Source organism: Aythya ferina (genome assembly GCF_964211825.1).
Source record: "Aythya ferina genome assembly, chromosome: Z".
Taxonomy (NCBI): Eukaryota; Metazoa; Chordata; class Aves; order Anseriformes; family Anatidae; genus Aythya; species Aythya ferina.
The window spans coordinates 74,507-93,223 of record NC_140299.1 but is presented as its reverse complement, the minus strand read 5'-3'; the positions used below and the strand labels follow the sequence as shown (position 1 = coordinate 93,223).

Below are 18,717 nucleotides of genomic sequence, written 5' to 3'. Positions count from 1 at the left end.
GTCACTTTTTCTTGCGCCTTGTGTTGTGTGTTTTGTTTGTAGTGTTTGTGGCGTGGCTGTGTGTGTATGTGTTTGGTCTGGAGCTGTCCTGCCTGGCAGTTAGTGATGACAGCTAACGTGGCAGTGCGTGGGTGTGCTAATACATTGTCCGGACTGTGTTGGCGAAGACATCTGGTCTGCCTCTGCGCACGTACTGAAGGGCAGCAGGCACAGTCCTCTCTGTGGTGTTTGTCAGGTGTGTGTGTGGGGGGGAAGAGTTGAGCTGCTTGTGAGCAGCTGCTCGCATAGTGCTTGAACGGTGTGCTTGAGGAGGAGGTCTGTGGAATCTTGAAAGCTTACAGATAAGGGGTTTTTGAAACTTTTATTTTTATTTCTCTCCTGTCCCCAGTAGAGTGTAAACCTTTGGAGGAACCTGTCACAGGAAAGAGCTCCTTCCGGAACTGTTCAGCACTGGGTAGGCAGCTCGGTGACTGGCTTGGTCTACTTCTGAGGTGTGCTGAGGTATGGGGGCTGCTGTTTTGAAATGATAATATTGTAAACGGGGTCCCTTTGTGTTGTTGAGGGATGGGTGCTAATGCTGGCAGCTGAATGATTATCTTGTGACCGTTTTCATTTGTTAAAGCTGAAACACAGTGTACAACGCGGGACTTGACCGGAGCTGCTTTTGGCAAGGTGAGCGATGAACAGATGTAGCAGGTACTTTAGGGGTGCAGTTGTCACTGCAGTTACTTAACTGCACAAAGTACAGTAAAAATCCTGTTTATATTTCAGGGGTGTTGTAGCTGGCCTAAGAGAGCAGATGGAAGCATCTGCCTCGAGGGCAGGTGAGGGAGCAGAGAGGTTAGGGAGCAGATGAGAGTAACTGTCCCAGCTGTGCTGTGGCTTTGGATGCTGCTTCAGCCTATGCTTTTCTTTTTGTTTCACAGGTGTGTCGCACAGGCTCAGAGGGGCCAAGCTGCACTCTGAAGAGCAGCACGGGAAGGGCGGGCTGTTTGTGAGCTGGATTGGAGCAGAACTGCCAAGTAGCACGAGGTGACTGCGAAGGGTCTTGCTTTGCAGGTGCCATGGCAGGCTCTCCACAGAAGCGGTTGAGGATTTGAGAAGAGGTTGCAGATCATCGAGGAGCGACACGTGCAGGGACGGCTTGAAAACGGTATGGCTGCTTTCTCTTCTGTTTATCAGGTGTCCCAGGCGACGTGGGCTGTGATGTTAGCCTTTAGGATCGGAACAAAGCAGGTGCTGATGGCGGTCTTCTTCGGTAGGCAAAGAGGTGCCCGAAGCCCCCTCCTGTGCAGCCTGAGCACGCCTCGCTGAGGATGAAGCCTGCTTTCCAGCAGTTCTGGAAACTGTGTTGAGGCTGAAATGCTGCGTCTGTGTTCGGGTTGGGGTTGCACCTTGGTGAGTGTAGGGATGGGTTTTAAGTGGGTGCAGCGGAGGGCCCGGCCCCAGTGTCCTGTAGTGTGTTTTGACCCATCAGCATAGCCTTTTGGTTCTCAGATAGCCTGCTGAAGTAAGTGATTTTTCCTGTGAGTGGAATGGAATTGACTTTTTTTTTTGGTGTGTAATCTGTTCTGCTCCTAGATTTTTCTTTCTGCGTAAATAAAAGTTTGAGCTAATTCGAGCTGAAAAAGCTTCAGTTACTTGCTTGGTTGTGTTGTCCTTTCAATATTCAAAGCTGCAGCGAAAGCATGGGGATTGTTGCTTCTAGAAACACCCCAGTTCTGCTGTCTGCCCTCTGCATGCTGTCGAGCTAAGCCTTATAAATAAGTAAATAAACCACAGCTGCTGCTCCTCCTCTTTCTACTTTCATGTGCTTTGCCCCTCCCCTTTCCCAGGTGATTGGGTTTGGGTGCTGGGTGGGACCAAAAGGTATATGAGCCCCAAGTATGCCGTCAGAGAGCTCCTTCTGCCTGGGCTGCTCTTTGGGGGTAAGTGCTTTGTTTTTCCTTCAGTCAGTTGCCGGGTTCTCTAGGCAGGCTGGAGTCTATGGATTTCTGGAATTCTAAGGGCTTGGAATTCACTTCATAGAGGGATATTTAGCAGAGGTTGCTGGCTCACTTTTTTTTTGGGATGGTGGGATGATACGCTCCTGTGTTTGATCTGTATTTTAATCTCTAGATGAATCAACCCACTTGTGTAACTCTCCAGAGGACTAAAACCAGCTTGATGACGTGCTACAAGAGGCTTGACCGCGTTGGTGCAGTATTACCAAGAGACTGAGCAGGGTCACCTTTTTCATCTGCAAAGGGTATGTCTGTCATTACCCCTGCCGGGGCTGCTATGCATTCATGGCCTTGTGGCATTTGTGGACTTCAGTTTGTTTGTTTGTTTGTTTGTTTGTTTGTTTTTATTTGTCTGGCTCTGGTCTCTGTGTTTGAGTCCTCTGCATGTGCCGCACTGTTTGCGTATCCATTGTGGATGTGACCTTCTCTCTTTGTTTCTTGTAGCTCAGGGCGTAGGCACGGAAGCTTGAACGAAGCATGAGGGTGAGTGGACAGCAGTGGGGGCCCCGAGTTGCTCGGTGGACTGTGTGAGTCTGCTTCAGCTGTCGGGCCGGCTTTGCAAGTGCCTTGCGACAGCAGAGTACGTCTCCTGCCACGTTTCTGACACGTGCCAGACGTCAGCGGTTCCAGGGTTCCAGTTCCTGAAATGCTGGAGATGCTCGGAGCACGAGAGGAGCTGGGGCGGCTTCGGGGGGCTGGGGGAGAGGGGACAGGGGAGAGGGGGGCGGCTGCGGCGGCGGGGGGGGGCAGAGAGGGCAGCAGGAGGAGGTGCCGTTGCGTGCGCGTGGCCGACGCCCCTCTGGATTGGCTGGACTGCTCCGTCCCGAGGCATGCTGGGAGCTGTAGTTCTGCGCTGCCGGGCGGCCACGTGGGCTCCGGGCTGCGCGGCCGGGCCGGGGCCGGGGCCGGGCCGTGCGCGCCGGGAGGCGCAGGTTGCCGCTGGCGGCGAGCGCGGTTGCCGGCGGTGAGGCGAGCGAGAGCCTCCGGGGGTGCCTCCTCGGAGCGTCGGGCCGGGAGGGGCGGGGGGTGTTGAGGCCGGGCACGGGTCCTCGCTGCGCTTGATCGTTGGGCTGCGCCGCGCCGCGCCCCGGAGGCTTTCCTCTCCCTGCGTCCTGACAGCCGGCTCTCTCCTTGTGCTGCGGTTCACCGGGGCAGAAGCAGCTCCCCGCCGCTAGGACCCCTGCGGGGTTTGTTGCCGAGCGAAGGTGGCGCACCGGGTAAAGCGAGGAAAGCCGCAGCTGGCGTGCTGCGGTCGCAGGGTTCTCAGGAGAGAGAGCAGCCCGTCCGTCCCGACTGCCCAGGTAAGTCGCAGCGACCTCGGGGTGGAATCAAGGCGTGCTCGTAAGCTTCCTGCAGCCCCGGCTCAAAGGCTTCGTTGAATTTGCGGAAGCGCGAGCTGCTCGGCGCTGGGAAGCGCAAAGGGAAGGAAGGCACGTAGTGCCTGCCGAGTCGTAGTAGCCTCTTAGACCTAGAATGAATTGGCCTGTCAGGCTCTGTCTGTTGCTCAGTCTTTGGTACGAGAGGCTAAACTTTGTCCCGCCTCAGCTTTCGGAGTTGTCCTAGGAATAGACCGGTGCTTGCGGGGCTTTCCAGGACGCTGGTTGCGGTCAGTGAGGACAGACGTGAGAGGCAATTTCTGTCTGTCTGTCTGTCTGTCTATTGGTTATGTCCCAAGAGTTTTGCTTGAACTGTGTGCAATAAAGGAGGCCTTGGGCCTGTACTGAGCAGCGAGAGAGAGCAAAACTCTGCGTAAGCACTGGCCGTGGCAACGTTGCTTGGGAGTTGAGCGGCTGGGGGTCTTTCCAGAGGTGGGGGGTCTTCCCAGCGGAACTCGGTACGCAGGCAGAAACGTGACCTTCGAGGTCTTTGTTTGTCTTGCGCTGCAGCTGTGGTATTTGACCCCTAACTGTATGGAGTTGCTGAATTCTAGAGGGGATGATGATAGAGACGTCCCTGGTTCAGCCTTTTTTTTGCCGCAGTCCTTGCAGAAGTTCTGGAAAAATGAGTAGTATCCTTCTCTTTAAGTTCACCTTTTAAAGAGTTCTTCCTGCAGACTCCTGTCTCCGTGGTTTAGGTACGTGATTTGTGTGAAACAGAGCCAGGCTTTCCTGTTAACGAGTGCCCTGATTGAAATTCCCTGTTGTTGGAGAACAAGAACCATCAGTGGTGCTTGGCAGTTTAAAACCTCTTGGCTTACGCAAAGGCTAACTTGCCAAAGCGAATGGGAAGTAGCCTAAAGTTCAGTAAACGCGCTGAATAGAAACGGCCGTCTTCTTGACGGGAAAAGAGCTTTGCAGAACGTGAGCTTTGTTTCCCGTAGGGCTCCCTGCTTGCCCACCTGTTCAGCGATTACTGCAGGCTTTGACTGGTCCCCTCAGGCCCAATATCGCACACGTGCTGTGCTGCAGACGGTGCCTTAGCTTCCTTGCCGTCTCGTGCTGCGTTACTTGTACCTGCAGAAAACTTACTTCAGTGTCACAGAAACCCCGTGGGAAGCGTTCCCGACTCACGCCGGTAGGACCATCCCGTCGTGGCTGGTAAAATCCAGGAGCAGGACGATGCTTGGAAGAACGTCACCTATGGAGGAGAAGACAACAGTCTCCTTCCTGTTAGGCAACGGGTTTCCAAGACTGGTTTCCCCACCCCCCTGTGCGTTTTGAAGGAGGCAGTCCCTAAGCTGATGCAATCCAACTATCCAACTGCATCTAAGATGCTGGTTGTTACTTCCATAAGCTATAAAGGAACTTAGTGTGTTCTGTGTTTTTAGGTCGAGGCTTGTGTGCGTGAGTTTGGCTTGTCGCGATGGCCGGTGTAGATGATCGCTCACGTGCCCCAAAGCTCCTTGTGCTGATGCTGGATCTGCCCCACGGTAAAGGACCGCATGCTGTGTGTTCAGCTTTTCTTCCTTACCGTGTCGTCCGTATGTATGTATGTATTTACTTCTCTGAAGGAAAGGGTGGATTTTTCGTGGGTCCCTCTGTGCGCGTCTCGAACCAGGCTGCAGTAAATACGCGTAAGCGAGTAGGCTGCTGCAGCGCGTCCTGGACAGTATCAGGGTGCTACTCTGCTAGCAGTGGAGAGCTGGGTGAAGGTGCCCAGGGTAAGGGCTTGTTCTGCCTCAAGTTGAACAGAAAGTTTCAGGAGTTGAGCATCCCAGGGGATGTTTGTAGGACTGCTGTTAGACGATAAAGGTTCGGATGGCTGTCGACGAAGGGGATTTTGTTGGTTCTTTTTCGATAGCTGTTCCTGCCAAAGATCGCGTCGGTCACAAAAGGTAGTAGTAACCTTGCGGTTTCTATGTTCTGTAGCGTTTGTACTAAAATACGCTGGCAGATGAATAAATGAGCAGGTACAAATACACGTGACTCTGTAGCTGAGACTAAATAACGTGCAGTTTCTTCTGTGTTTTATCTTTCAAAGCACGTTGTTGCTGAGCGCCTGAGCTTTTTGCTCGCGTTACCGAGGAAAGGAATGGCAGTGCTTCTTCCCCCCTCATCTCTCTTTTTTTTTTTTTTTTTTTTTCCCCCCTCTCCTCTTCTTCCTCGATGACAGGGTACTGGAAATGTTTTCCTCGGATGTCCACGTGAAAAACGAAATAAATAAATAAATGCTGATGGTGAAGACACTGACAGAATTGGGTGACATTTTCAAGGTAGAGGAGGGGCGAAGAATGTGGAAATTCCTGGCACATTAGTGGTGCTCTGTTAACAAAACTGACGTATACGCCACTTGCTGTTCCTAGTTTTTTGGTTTGGTTTTCCTTTCAGTAGTCTCCCCGAAGGCTTTTGCGGACACACGGTGTATCTTTTATGTTCTTCCAGTATTCGTTTGTCAGGAAAGACAACCATGCAATCCGAGGGCTGTGGACAACCATCTACCAGGTGGTTGTTGCAGCCTCCATCGGTCATGTTATTTGTGCTTTTAGCTCGCCCTCTCCAATATCTTGAGTTGAATTTCTTTTTTTTTTTTTTTTTTTTGGCAACGCTATGTTTGCAGTGATAGCATTGCTGCCGAGGTATTTTTGACTAAAAATGATCTTAACTGTAGTAGTGAATTCACAGAGTGTGGCTTTGTGTAACGACTCCCGCGATCACAACTTTTTTTTTTTTTTTTTTCCTTTGTCACAGATAGGAGGAAAGCTCTTTCCAGAGAGATGGAAAGAAAGTTGTTTCAGAATACGTTCAGAATGTCTGAAGTTGTTTTGGAATTTTTTTTTTGTTTTGTTTTTTTTTTTAGTAGTTAACGGTAGTACAGCCCACAGAGCAATTTCTTTGTGCGTGAGAACTCGCGGGTTAACTGAAAGTTACTTGTTTTATTATAAAACTAGGATTTGAAGCCACGGGCATTCAGAAATGCATATGATATGTCTTGTCACAGTCTTCTAGATCAGCTAACCGGAATGAGAACCAATCTTCTGAAAACACACAGGGATATCGTGGGGCAGGATGAAGGTAAATGGACACAATTATTTATTAATATTCTGGTACAGCTATTTAATTCACCTAAGTAGTGTTTCTGTCCTCGGTGTGGGAGAGGAAGTAGACTTTGCATCGTTTCTTGGGTCAGTCGTCCTTCCCTAGATTCCGAAGGAAAAGAATGAAATTTCTGCCTTCTGTCACAAAACATGTTGTGCGTGCTTGGAATTTGAAAATTAAGTCTCATGGGTGAGCTTTCCTGTGCAACAGGATGCAGTAGATGTTCTTATAGTGACGGTGAAAGGAAAGAGGGGCTTTATTTGCCTTTTGCTTTTCCTTTGTTTTGTAGAGGGAGGAAATAGTGATTTCTAGATCTTAAATGCTAACACTGGAAATGGAAGCATGCGAGGCTTGTATTTCCTTAGTCTTAAGGTAGACTAAATTTAGATACCTTGTTCTGCTGCAGACTGCCTTCACGGCGTTCCTGTTGCTCAAAGGGGAAATCATCAGGAGTAGTTGAAAATGATGCCTTCACCCCTTCGGGAGATTGATCCAGATCAACCAAAAAGGCTTCTTCATACACTTGGCAGTCTGTTCAAACAGGATGAGAAGGTAGGAGAAGTCTTGGTATCTGCTCTATCATTATTTGAAAAGTAACTGAATTGTAACACGGAGGCAAATACTCTGGTAGTGAATTGACGAAGCAATTGTTTTTTACTTATATTTAAAAAAAAAAAAAAGTCTTTTCAGGGTACGATGATAGATGAAGCAGATAAATTTGTTGCTGGGCCTCAGAATAAGATCAAGCGTCCCGGAGAGCCCAATACTCCAGCATCACTAAAGAGAGAAGGCGTAGCATGTCGCCGCTATTGCGACGGCCACAGTCACTGTTGTGACAAACCATGTTGGTGGGAAAGGGCCACCCTGTGCTGCTGGATCTCCGTCACCATATCTGAACCTCAAAGGCATGCCAACAAATAAAAGTATGTTGGAGTTGTTGTAGTACAGGAACTTGTGTGGTCATAAATGGACATAGTGTGCAGGAAAAAAAAAAAAAAAGGTCTCCGTGCTTTCTGTGTTAATTCAAAAGGACACGTAAGTTTTAGAGTTAATTGGGACTGAATTTCTTTGGTCGGCTTAGACAAACAGGCTGTTGCTATAGGTAACGAAGTCCTGAATGAGCAATAATTTTGAACTGTTTCTAAAAAGTGCTGAAACCTTTCACCACGATGGTTTGGCGGTAGCAAGGATTTCATTTCAGCTTTTAATTCTCAATTGTGTATTCTATAGTGGGGAAGGGAGAAGTGGGGAAGGAAAGTGTGTAAAAAAAAAAAAAAATAAAAAAAAAAATTAAAATTTCTCACAAATAGTAATTTACCCACCTGTTGCAGCAGAGTCGAAAGAAAAATTTGCTGGAACTGGGGGAAGGAGGGGAAACTTTAGTTTACTTTAGTCACTGAAATGGGAATACAGCAAATAACTTCACGACAGTCATATGAGACGGTAGCAGCCCAAAAGGAGGTATTCCTGTGGTTGCGTCAAAGGGTGAATAAAACTACTGAAGTGATCTGACAGTGCTGAGTAACTCTCTCCACAGTACTTTCAACAAGAAGGGATGCAGAATAATGTCCTTCTGTGTTTTTTGATCCTGCAGTTATATGCACTACTAAGCTCCTTCTTAATTTTCAGACACTGGTATCAGTACTGTCCAAGATGGTAATGGAGAGAAGAAAGCAGAAAACTGTCAGTTGCTGGAAAAGCAAATTGATGGCTTGTCTGTGCAAATGGCTTCTTCGGTTCCAGCTGTTAAGGGAGAGGATGAAATGTCACCTGGTGACTTAGACTCTCTACATGATGAGTTCAATTGCTTAAATGATGCAAAGATGGCTTGGATCGTAAACCTGGTACCAATGCACTTGTTCGAGGGCCTCTAAATTACAGCGTGGCTGGAGATGACCGAAAACGAGTGATGGAGTCTACTTCTGAATCTGTGTCAAATTCATTTAAAATAACACCTACAATGTTGGAGGGAAGCGATGCTGGTATTAAAATCAGAGTGGTGAAAGAGGTTCGCAAACGTGGAAGAAGTAAGTTCTTTATTAGTGTATTAAAAATAGGCTAGGGGTACAGAAGACTTCTTCTTGAAATGAGGATCTATTTTAAAAATAAAACCTCAGATTTGGAATGATCTTTGATTACTCGTGTACAAGTAGTGGAAGAACAAGAAAGTAAGTACGTGTATTCGCGGTCCAACTTTATGTCCTCACCGTCCTTACTGCAGCACTCTTAAGCAGGCTTAGTCACAGCACCATTCGTGTTTTCATAGTTGGTTCAGAGAAGAAAATACAGAAACCAATGAAAAAATACTGTTGTTTCGCATCTAAGGTGTCCGGTTCATTCTTTTGCGCTACTTTTTTTTTTTGTTTCATTTTGTTAAACTTTATATGAGACAATCGTACTCATGCTCCACATAGATCAGTCATCTTGTAAAGAGTAGTTATCTTAAACCTCTGCTTTCAAAAATGACAGCTCTAGGTTGAAACATGGCTTGGTATCCCTTTGTTTCTATTAACTGCTGATCATGGCAGCGTGTTCGTGGAGATACAAGGCTTCTCTGCTGATTAAACCTAGTCTGCATTTTCCAAGGGCAGATGTTTCTAGATACTGCTCTTTTAAGAGAACAAAATTCAGCGTTACATTTGAATATCAGCTGATCGATATCACTTCAAATTATTGGTATGCTGGCTTTTTTTTCTTATGTGCATTACTGTATGCAGAAATGGGAAACTCTAGGCTTTGTTGCTTTTCCTTTGGCTGTTGAGATTTATTGAAAATGCATTTACAAGATCTGCTTCTAATATCTGTTTGGATCTCTTCTTTAAGATGGTGAAAAAAATCTTCTCTCTTCTTGAGGAGGTATGTACAAGGACCGATGGAAACTCAGAAGTATTTAATAGAATTTGCTATAAGGGAAGGAGCAAGGTTTGTATAGATATGAATGATTCAGAGTTAAATGCTAACGTTGTTCATGATAGCAAATCTCAGTCTTTTCCAAAACAAGTGTTTTGTTTTGACATACTTAAATTATTACAGTTTCAGCGGTCAAACTGCCGTTGTATTTTCTGAAGTAAATGGTCGTTACCTAGAGCTGAAGTGTGAAATAGAAAGATACGGGTGGTTATGGAAGAAAGACCCAGAATTTGCGTGGGTTGGGGAAAGATGGCTGTATCAAATTAAATTTGCCATTCTGATGTCAGAAATGAGGGAAGCTCTTCCATGCTGGAAACAGAGAGCCTCTGCTAATACTGTTTGTCGTGGCAAAATAATACTGAGTTATTTAACTGCTGTTTTTGGAAGAAGAAATGAAATTACTTCCCTTGGTTTAAAAATCGTGTCTTAATACAGCACTTAGAGAGAACGCTAGAGGAGCTAGAGTTCAACAGCCTACCCAACAGAGTTAATCAGGTGAACGGTAGATAATAGTGTACCAGCCAGAGGAATACGGACCGGGAATGAGTTTGCTGTGCCGCAGAAGAGTGGAAGAGGACGTAGCTGTTGCCCTCGCCATCCTGGCGGTCAAGTGATCTTACTGTCAGAGTCCGAGAAGAAGCAGCAGAGCTTTAACTTTACGAACCTCTATCGGCAGAAGCTGGGCTGTAACCTTAAGGACGTGCTATGAAAGGTGTGGCTTTTTTCCTGTGGAGGGTGCTCTTTGCTCAACAGGCTGAAAAAAATAACCATTGCTGCCCCTCCTGCAGGTGGTGAGAATTTACTCACTTGAATACTGTCATTAGCCGTTTTACGTGCAATAGGCAGTGGATCGCACTAAAATGGGGCACTGTCAAATGCACACAGTGTCTGCATTGTGGAGAGATCCCATCTGTTGTGTGTGTCGTGTCCCCCCCCCCCAATAAAAAAACAAACAAACAAAACTCCCAGAAACACCTGCACTGGTAATATTGCATGTTGCCAGCACAGAGACGAGGGCCTTGTTCCCGAGAACTGCTAGCCATGCCTTTAAACTTGAGATTCAGCGTAGATCGAGAATAAAGAAACTGCTGTTGTGTTAATGAAAGCTAAAGACAGCCCTGTGACTGTTACCACTTGGTGGTTACTAAACAATCTACCTCGGACTCTCTTCTGTTTTTATCTGCAGACATTATGAAAGCGCACCTGAGGCTTCCCAGGTCCCTGACTTCAGTTCTCTTTCATCCCGTGAGGAGGACGGAGATTCTTCAGGTGGCCTTGCCTTGGCACACGCTGTGCTTTGGAAGCACTAAAAAGAAATGCTTTTAAAAGTGTGCATTTAGTTTAATGTTCATACAAAAGAGATTGGTTTTGAACAGTGTTGTTACCGGATCACTAATTTGATATTTTAACTGTATACATTTTTTTGAACATAGGTGGGTGTGTGTGTGTGTGTGTATATGTATATATATATATAAAAAAAAAATAAGCCGTTTTATTAATTCTCGTTAAGTGCTGATCTGAGGAGTCTGTAATGGGCAGCGCTGAATTCCTCAAACTGTCTGTCACCAACAGACCGCTAATATTTTTTGTGAAACCAGTCTGCATATCCTGAAACCCCACTTCTGGTAATAGCTGCGGAATGTGTTTGTTACTTACCTCCCGGTAGCACGTACCCTGGAGCACCTGCCTCATCAGTCAGCTCAGCCTGTACAGGGTGTACATTTTTGCTCCAAGGCTAAAGTGTTAAAGACACCAAGTTCCAGCTTACCAAATCCTTGGTTACCCGAGTTAATATCCTCCCTTCCGTTCCTCTTACTCTTTTGTTCAAAGGTAATGTTGTGAATCACAGAAAATGCAACGAAGACTGGAGCACCTGCACGTAATTAATATTTTCCTTTTAAACGGTAATATGCCAGTAGTAAGTGGCTCTTCAGATAAGTTTATTTTCGGTTGTTCTCATTTAAAAACAGTCTCCTGCTCCTTTAACAGCTTTCTTTTAAAAGACAGGTTGAAGTTGTGCTGGCGTTAACAAGCTCTTCACAAGGTATTGGGGCTGTCCTGAGGATTCCACTTGACCAGCCAGCAGAAGAGGCAGGGAAACATACTTATATTGATGGCCTGAACTTCTCTTCCTATTACTCTTTTTAGTACTAGCCAGCGTGTGTGAGACATCTTTTCCTTCTCCTGTGAAGCAGTGGGCTGGTCTTTCTGGAAGAGGTTGTTTGACCATTGGAATTACACCAGTGAGATTCAAGAAGGAAATAAAATCCAAAAGCAGCAGCGTATCTTTATTACTACGTTAAGTGAGAAAGTGACACTTGGAACGAACTCGTTATAAACAATTCTGAACTCTTTTCTTAGCGGGAACGTACTTATCTGTACTGTTGAACGTACTTGGGGGGGAAAAAAAAAACAAACAAAAAACCACAGTAGTACCTTGGAATACATAGGGCGATTCATCCCTTCAGGATCATTACACGGCAGCTGTATGTCACCACAATACGCCTCTTTTGCTTAATGGTGGACTTCTAAGAGGGAATTTACTTGGGTCAGGTATACTGTGTGTATGTGGTTTTATGCGTGTAGAACTGCCTGTACTACGCTATCTTTTAAATAGGTGGTGGTAAGAGGAGACAGCTTTCTTCTAGTAGATTCTTACGTAAGTTTCTTTAGTGATTCCGGGGGCGCTCACTTGACCGTGATGTGCCTGAGCAGGGCCTGTGACCTGGTTAGCATCTAAACCTCCTCCTCTGATGTGGTACAGCTGTCTGCTAAATTAGTTACAGAAAGATGGTGACTTTAACTCAGACAGTTCTCTCTTACCTCGCTATTGTTTTATCTGGATAATTTGAATTTGGATTAGAGCGGCGGAGGGAAAAGATGCCTTACGCTGAAACGGACGCGAGTCTGTGAGAAGAAAGCCAGGCGTCCTTGGAGACTGTGCCAATGAAAAGGCGAAGAAAAATGAGTGGAATAAATCTGAGTGCACGTAGTCCTGCATCCCGAAGGGAGCACAGAAGGAAGGTTGCTTGCTTAGAAGAGCAGTGGATGCTTCGTGCCCGCCTTAAAGAGAAAATTAACAGAGAGAATTCTTTGTAAGACAAGCTGCCCCGCGGGGTGTGGGTAGCAAATACGTTGGAAAAAATACGGCCACAAGCTCCGAATGGCACAGTAGGCGAGCTGTGATCCGCCCGACAAGGCCTCCCGCGGGCGCCCTCTGCCGCCACCTGCTGGTGGGAAAGGGGTACTGCAGGCGGCCGAGGAACGCGCATGCACGGTGGCAGCGGTGGGCGCCCTCTGCCGCCACCTGCTGGTGTTAATCGCGTACTGCAGGCGGCCGAGGGGGGCGCATAGCGCGGTGACTCCCGCGGGTGCCCTCTGCCGCCACCTGCTGGTGTTAATCGGGTACTGCAGGCGGCCGGGGGGCGCGCATGCGCGGTGACGCCCGCGGGCGCCCTCTGCCGCCACCTGCTGGTGGGAAAAGGGTACTGCAGGCGGCCGGGGGGCGCGCATGCGCGGTGACGCCCGCGGGCGCCCTCTGCCGCCACCTGCTGGTGGGAAAAGGGTACTGCAGGCGGCCGGGGGGGGCGCATGCGCGGAGACGCCCGCGGGCGCCCTCTGCCGCCACCTGCTGGTGGAAAGCGAGTACTGCAGGCGGCCGGGGGGCGCGCATGCGCGGTGACGCCCGCGGGCGCCCTCTGCCGCCACCTGCTGGTGGGAAAAGGGTACTGCAGGCGGCCGGGGGGGGCGCATGCGCGGAGACGCCCGCGGGCGCCCTCTGCCGCCACCTGCTGGTGGGAAAAGGGTACTGCAGGCGGCCGGGAGGCGCGCATGCGCGGAGACGCCCGCGGGAGCCCTCTGCCGCCACCTGCTGGTGGGAAAAGGGTACTGCAGGCGGCCGGGGGGGGCGCATGCGCGGAGACGCCCGCGGGCGCCCTCTGCCGCCACCTGCTGGTGGGAAAAGGGTACTGCAGGCGGCCGGGGGGGGCGCATGCGCGGAGACGCCCGCGGGCGCCCTCTACCGCCACCTGCTGGTGGAAAGCGAGTACTGCAGGCGGCCGGGGGGCGCGCATGCGCGGTGACGCCCGCGGGCGCCCTCTGCCGCCACCTGCTGGTGGGAAAAGGGTACTGCAGGCGGCCGGGGGGGGCGCATGCGCGGAGACGCCCGCGGGCGCCCTCTACCGCCACCTGCTGGTGGAAAGCGAGTACTGCAGGCGGCCGGGGGGCGCGCATGCGCGGTGACGCCCGCGGGCGCCCTCTGCCGCCACCTGCTGGTGGGAAAAGGGTACTGCAGGCGGCCGGGGGGGGCGCATGCGCGGAGACGCCCGCGGGCGCCCTCTACCGCCACCTGCTGGTGGAAAGCGAGTACTGCAGGCGGCCGGGGGGCGCGCATGCGCGGTGACGCCCGCGGGCGCCCTCTGCCGCCACCTGCTGGTGGGAAAAGGGTACTGCAGGCGGCCGGGGGGGGCGCATGCGCGGAGACGCCCGCGGGCGCCCTCTACCGCCACCTGCTGGTGGAAAGCGAGTACTGCAGGCGGCCGGGGGGCGCGCATGCGCGGTGACGCCCGCGGGCGCCCTCTGCCGCCACCTGCTGGTGGGAGAAGGGTAATGCAGGCGGCCGGGGGGCGCGCATGCGCGGTGACGCCCGCGGGCGCCCTCTGCCGCCACCTGCTGGTGGAAAGCGAGTACTGCAGGCGGCCGGGGGGCGCGCATGCGCGGTGACGCCCGCGGGCGCCCTCTGCCGCCACCTGCTGGTGGGAAAAGGGTACTGCAGGCGGCCGGGGGGCGCGCATGCGCGGAGACGCCCGCGGGCGCCCTCTGCCGCCACCTGCTGGTGGGAAAAGGGTACTGCAGGCGGCCGGGGGGCTCGCATGCGCGGTGACGCCCGCGGGCGCCCTCTGCCGCCACCTGCTGGTGGAAAGCGAGTACTGCAGGCGGCCGGGGGGCGCGCATGCGCGGTGACGCCCGCGGGCGCCCTCTGCCGCCACCTGCTGGTGGGAAAAGGGTACTGCAGGCGGCCGGGGGGGGCGCATGCGCGGAGACGCCCGCGGGCGCCCTCTGCCGCCACCTGCTGGTGGAAAGCGAGTACTGCAGGCGGCCGGGAGGCGCGCATGCGCGGTGGGGCCCGCGGGTGCTCTCTGCCGCCACCTGCTGGTGGGAAGCGAGTACTGCAGGCGGCCGGGGGGCGCGCATGCGCGGTGGGGTCCGCGGGCGTTCTCTGCCGCCACCTGCTGGTGGGAAAGGGGTACTGCAGGCGGCCGGGAGGCGCGCATGCGCGGTGGGGCCCGCGGGTGCTCTCTGCCGCCACCTGCTGGTGGGAAGCGAGTACTGCAGGCGGCCGGGGGGCGCGCATGCGCGGTGGGGTCCGCGGGCGTTCTCTGCTGCCACCTGCTGGTGGGAAAGGGGTACTGCAGGCGGCCGAGGGGGGCGCATGCGCGTTGGGGCCCAGGGGCGCCCTCTGCCGCCTCCTTTTGGTGGAAAACGAGTACTGCAGGCGGCCGTGGGGCCGTGCATGCGCGTTGCTTTTTATGTCGTTGTTTTTTTTGCTGTGTAATTTCCTACGCTCCTAGATTTTTCTTCATATGTAAATCACACAGAATCACAGATCTTCTAGGTTGGAAGAGACCTCAAGATCATTGAGTCCAACCTCTGACCTAACACTAAAGTTTGAGCTAATTCCCGTGGAAAATATTTCATTTACTTTCTTGGTTGTATTGTCCTTTTTATGTGCAAAGCTGAGGCATAAATACGGTAAATTTTGCTTCTAGAAACACCCCAGTTCTCTTGTCTGCACTCTGCATGCTGTAAACTAGGGATAGGCACAAAACCAAACAAATAAATAAATAAATAAAAGAACACAGCTGCTGCTGCTCCTGCTCTCTTTCTTGTGGTTTGCCCCCTCCCCTTTCCCAGGTGATTGGGTTTGGGTGCTGGGCGGGGCCAAATGGTACAGGAGCCCCAGGCACGGCATCAGAGAGCTCCTTCTGCCCGGGCTGCTCTTTGGGGTCAGTGCTTTGTTGATGCTTCTGTTAGCTACATGCAGGGTTCTTTTGGTGGGTCAGGGTCTGGTACGATCTTTTAGAGGAAACCGATCTAGTAGTATGTGCGTTTATTGCTTGAAGCTCTTTGGAGGTGATTAATTGTTATAGCACATTTATGGATAGGATGTCAATGTTATTTTGTGCGTTTGCTTTGTTGTTCTAGGTCCCTCGTGATTTTTGCAGGGTTACAGGGCAGATGCCACCAGATCTACCCCTTTTGTTGTTTTTGTTTTGTTTGATTTTATTTTTTTCTTGATTTTTCCTTTTCTTTTTTGGAAGGGGGTTTGGGATTTGAGCGTCCTATTTTTTGGGGTTTGGGATTTGAGCATCTCAATTTTGCGGGTTTGGGATTTGAGCGTCTTAATTTATTGGGTTAGGGGTTTTAGGCATAGGACTTCAGGGGTTTAGTGTGGTAAATAGTTTGGGTTAGGTCCGTAGGGGTTTCGAGGATGTTTAGGGATAGGGCTTGAGGCTTTTTTGTGTAAGGGCGGGAAGGGCTAGGGTTACAGTGAGTGCGGTTAAATGTAGTTCTCGAAAACTCGGCCTCTGATTGGCCGTGCTGGCTGTCCAGGGAATTCTGGTAGGTGTAGTTTTCCGGCACCAGGCTTCCGGTAGGCCGCGTTGACTGCCCGGAGCATGCCGGGAGATGTAGTTCTGGGACTCCGAACTTCCGGGAGGCCATGTTGGGTGCCCGGAGCATGCCGGGAAATGTAGTTCTGGGACTCCGGACCTCCGGGAGGCCATGTTGAGCGCCCAGAGCATGCCTGGAAATGAAGTTCTCGGGAACCAGGGTTGGGGTTAGGGACTAGGGCTGGGGCTAGGGTTAGAGTTTAGGGTGAGGGTTGGGGTTAGGGTTAGGGCTAGTGAATGCTGGTTCTCTGTGTTTGCAGATGACGGTGAGCGTGTTTAAACTAATTCCAGTTGAAGAAGTTTCAGTTACTTGCTTGGTGCCGTTATCAGTTCAACATTAAAAGCTGCAGCAAAAGCAAAAGGGGATTTTTGCTTCCAGAAACACCACAGGTCTCTTGTCTGCTCTCTGAATGTTTTTGAGATAAAACAGATTTTAAAAAAACAAAGGAAAAACAAAACAAAACAAAACACAGCTGCTCCTTTTGCTCTCTTCCTACTTTCATGTGCTTTGCCCCTCCCCTTCCCCAGGTGATTGGGTTTGGGTGCTGGGCGGGGCTAAATGCTATATGAGCCCCAGGCATGCCGTCAGGGAGCTCCTTCTGCCTGGGCTGCTCTTTTGGGGGCAGTGCTTTGTTTTTCCTTCTGTCCGTTGCAGGGTTGTTTAGGCAGGCTGGAGTCTATGGATTTCTGGATTTTAAGTGCTTGGAATTCGCTTAGTAGAGGGATGTTTAGTAGGGGCTGCTGGCTCAGTTTGGGGCGCGGTTGTCACTGCAGTTATTTTCCTACAGCCAATAGAGTAAAATTCCAGTTTGCCTTTTAGAGGTGCTATAAGTGGGTAAAGAGAACAGATGGAAGCGTGTGCCACGTGGGGTAGGCAAGCGGCTGAGGTACAGGAGGGGATGAGAGTATGTGATTGTTTTTCTGGGGATGAAATGGACTCAATTTTGTTGGTGTATAATCTGTTCTGCTCCTAGATTTTTCCTTCAATGTGAAGAAAAGTTTGAGCTAATTCCAGGTAAGAAAGTTCCAGTTACTTGCTGGGTCGTATTGTCCTTTTAATATTCAAAGCTGCAGCAAAAGCGTGGGGATTGTTGCTTCTAGAAACACCCCAGTTTTCTTGTCTGCACTCTGCATGCCGTTGAGCTAAAGCAGACTAAAAAATAAATAAATACAGGAAACACACACACAAAAAAACAACAATAACAAAAACAACAACAACAACAACAAAAAACACCATTGGGTGACGTGTTGTGAACGCAACGATCATTTAATCCCTTTGTTTTCCCAGGTGGTGTGGATGATACTGGTTGCACTGTTGGAGCTTGGATTTGGAGAGGAACAGGTGAGCATAGTTGTATGTTGCATCAGCAGTAGTCAGCATTGTGGAGAAGGTGGGCATCATGACCGGCATGCTAGTGAATGCTGGTACTCTGTTTTTGCAGCTGATGATGAGCCTGGCAATTGACTAAGATGACGACCAGTGCCTGTGTATTTCTTGAGGCGGAGGGAATTTACCATGCAGCAACCTGAGAGCTAAGTTGGGGGGCACCTGGTATTTGCATATCTGGGGTGGCTAATGGGAGCTGGGAGCCAGAGCAGCGTGGAGCCAGCTGGCTGAAAATACTTGGTGCCACTGCGAGGGTGGTTCAGGCTGGGTCACGTTCAGGCTGCTTGTGGCCGGGTCACCAGGCTAATAGGAGCAGCGGGATTATTTTGTAGCGTGAGTGCGTGCGCCAGGCAGGACAGTTTCCTTCTGTTCGTCCGTCCTGTAGTGTTGCTTCTGCAATGTCTGTTCTGTGCTTCTCGGGTCTTGATATCCTTCTAGCTTTTTACACTGGACTGACCAGACAGGCGACTTGGTAGCGGTGCTGAAGGGCCTCAGTGCTTGTTTTGTCATCGTGGCTCTGATCCGAGCACTTCTTGTCTTGCAGTCGCTGCTTGAAGTGCAGTTCTGTTTCAGGTCTCGTGCATCATATTCGGTTTGAGATCGCATCTGTTTCCATCCTCGCTCTTGTGGAAGTCATCTGGGCCGCATCAGGAGCTCTTGCTTGGGAATTGATTTCCTAAGCGTCGTCTTATGTGATTAAGGAGGTATTGGGGAGGCAAGGACAGTCCCCAGACAAGGACTGTATATCTCGAAACAAGACACCGGAACTCACGATAAGGAAGCGGCAGACGGACAGAGAAACAAATGTAAGGACTATAAATCTCAAAACTGGACATTGGAATTCATTATAAAGACACAACAAAGGGAAGAATTAGCAACAGCCAGCTCTTGCGATTAAGAAACATGCCAACTCAGCGGATTCCTGACCAAAGGTGAAAAGTACAATGTGAGGAAGACTCGGGGTCTTCCTCCCAAAGACCCCTGCCCACGTCCCAAAGGCCCCTGCCCACAGTTCTTGGGAGGCTCTACGCAGGCGCAAGGTGCCAAAAGGCTAATTAGCATGAGAAGCGAGGGAAGGCGGGGGTAGGCAATGAATATGTATAGGCGCCGGTAGAATATTGATAGATTGATTGTATAAATTCAAGACTGCTTTCTGCTTTGGGTATGCACGATAGGTGGAGAGATCCCCCCGTGCATCCAGCGCTGCAATAAAGAATATACCGCTTAAAGGAATTTCGGCTTCAATCTTTGAATCATATGGGGTTTTCAGT

At 50.4% G+C, this 18,717-nt stretch overlaps 2 long non-coding RNA genes across 16 annotated transcripts; both read left to right on the top strand.

Moving 5' to 3' along the window:
* Window positions 1-247: 247 nt before the first annotated feature.
* Window positions 248-11,944, top strand: LOC311426671. Of its 15 annotated transcripts, none has more exons than XR_014686953.1 (16): window positions 248-501; window positions 623-672; window positions 1,060-1,153; window positions 1,263-1,398; window positions 2,119-2,248; window positions 2,448-2,486; window positions 3,159-3,304; window positions 4,485-4,652; window positions 4,771-4,872; window positions 5,556-5,655; window positions 6,381-6,454; window positions 6,885-7,030; window positions 8,108-8,505; window positions 9,302-9,334; window positions 10,575-10,657; window positions 11,219-11,944. It is a non-coding gene; the product is annotated as an uncharacterized lncRNA (long non-coding RNA). The 15 variants fall into 15 exon arrangements; XR_014686954.1 differs by having other exon boundaries at window positions 4,771-4,931; XR_014686950.1 differs by lacking the exon at window positions 4,485-4,652.
* A 4,705-nt stretch (window positions 11,945-16,649) lies between these two features.
* On the top strand, window positions 16,650-18,679 carry LOC311426670. The gene is made up of 3 exons (XR_014686947.1): window positions 16,650-17,074; window positions 17,348-17,401; window positions 17,502-18,679. It is a non-coding gene; the product is annotated as an uncharacterized lncRNA (long non-coding RNA).
* Window positions 18,680-18,717: the final 38 nt, after the last annotated feature.